The sequence below is a fragment of the Anneissia japonica genome, unplaced genomic scaffold, assembly GCF_011630105.1.
Source record: "Anneissia japonica isolate Jap-2015-1 unplaced genomic scaffold, ASM1163010v1 scaffold241_len727266_cov204, whole genome shotgun sequence".
NCBI lineage: Eukaryota > Metazoa > Echinodermata > Crinoidea > Comatulida > Comatulidae > Anneissia > Anneissia japonica.
The window spans coordinates 15,515-17,224 of record NW_022691770.1 but is presented as its reverse complement, the minus strand read 5'-3'; positions in this window follow the sequence as shown (position 1 = coordinate 17,224).

The window sequence follows — 1,710 nt, the reverse complement described above, 5'->3', positions numbered from 1 at the left end:
CTTGTCTAAACCGATAAAAAGTCAAAGAGGGAGAGAGAGTGGGGGGGGGGGGGAGAGCAGCAGATTGATTATGTTGTTTTCCCACAGTTATCTAGATGCGACACACCCTTACTACATCGTTCTTGGTATATTTTCAGCAGATGAAAATGTGTGTATACTTCGAGTGTAAATTATGCATAGACATGGTTTTTAACATCAATAAAATCCACGTAAAATGTATTATCGATGGATAATAATGCCAGCGCCTTCTGAGTCCCATTTTAGTACTAATATTGTACTACCGTACTCCTCTTTCACAACATGACTAATTTAATTCCTATAAAGTCATTTCAATGTTTTAATTGGAATAGAAACAGTTTCAAGAGGAAGATTTGTGAATGAAGTTCAGCCGTTGGGGCTAGGGTCGCCGAGGTGACATGGCTTGATTAGAGTCATCATATCAAAAAGTTTCAATACCAGGGAGTAAGGCAGCACTCACATCAGGAAAAAAAACCGAACAAGTTTCCAAAACGCTGAGTGCCGTCTCTATTCCAACACACAAAATTCGGATTCGGTGGAAATATTCCTTAAGACATTATAACGTACACAATTGTTTTTGTTTAAAGGCACAAGATATGTCCAATAAAATTACAAATTTTACCTTATTTTTTTTTTTTTATTATTCAGAAATGCTTTTATCTTGACTATCTAGATTACCTATCTTTGGAAGATCTGCATGTAAGTCGAGAACAAGATAATTCAGATAAACGTTTGAGAGTCAGACCCACTATAACCGGGCAATTATTTGTGAAACACACGTTACCATTATTTGAATATATTGTTGGTAAGAAAGGTGTTAACAACAACTTTTTAACATTGTTTTTTAAGTTTATATACTTCGAATGATTTGTGTAATATATTGACATTTTTACAATGCATGTGACCAAATTAAAATACTAAATAATTCATTCTCTAAATAATGGTTTGAAATACCATCCAAACCAAATTCACTGTTCCCTGGAAATACACTGTCAGAGGATTGAGTAATAATTCCATTTCAAGCTGCGTCATACCGATAACAACATCAAGATATTATAATTTGCAGCCCATTTCTCAAAATGCAAATTAACAAATTACTGTGGAAAATAGTTTTTTTTTTTTTTTTGTAAAACAGTGTTTATTAGGTAACAAAGATTGTAGAACCAATTACAAAACAGATAATTTTCTACTACACCTTTGGAACCATGTTGGAGCGTGTGGCACAGGCGCTGCGTGTAAGGTGTTGAACTTCTGATCATGAGATCGGGAGTTCGAAAGGGACGCTCAATCTTCACATTGCTTGCGTCCTTGGGCAAGGCACTTTACTTTGCCTGTCTCCACCCATGAGTATAAATGGGGGGGGGGGGTCATGCTGTTAACTTGCTCGTCGGTGACCCTGCTACGACTTTTCCAGTAAATTAATAACAAGTATAATTTATTATACTAATGAATAACCGTTAACCTGTAACCTTTATATATATTATATTCGCTTAAAATGAGGCTACATTAAAGACTAACTGTGTAGCTCATGTGAATGACTTCACGAAGGAAGGAATGTTATTATAAATAGGCCTATTTTTCTTAATATTATTTATATTTTATTTCATATATATATTTACATATATACATACATATATATATACATATACATATACATACATATATATACATATATATATACATATATATATA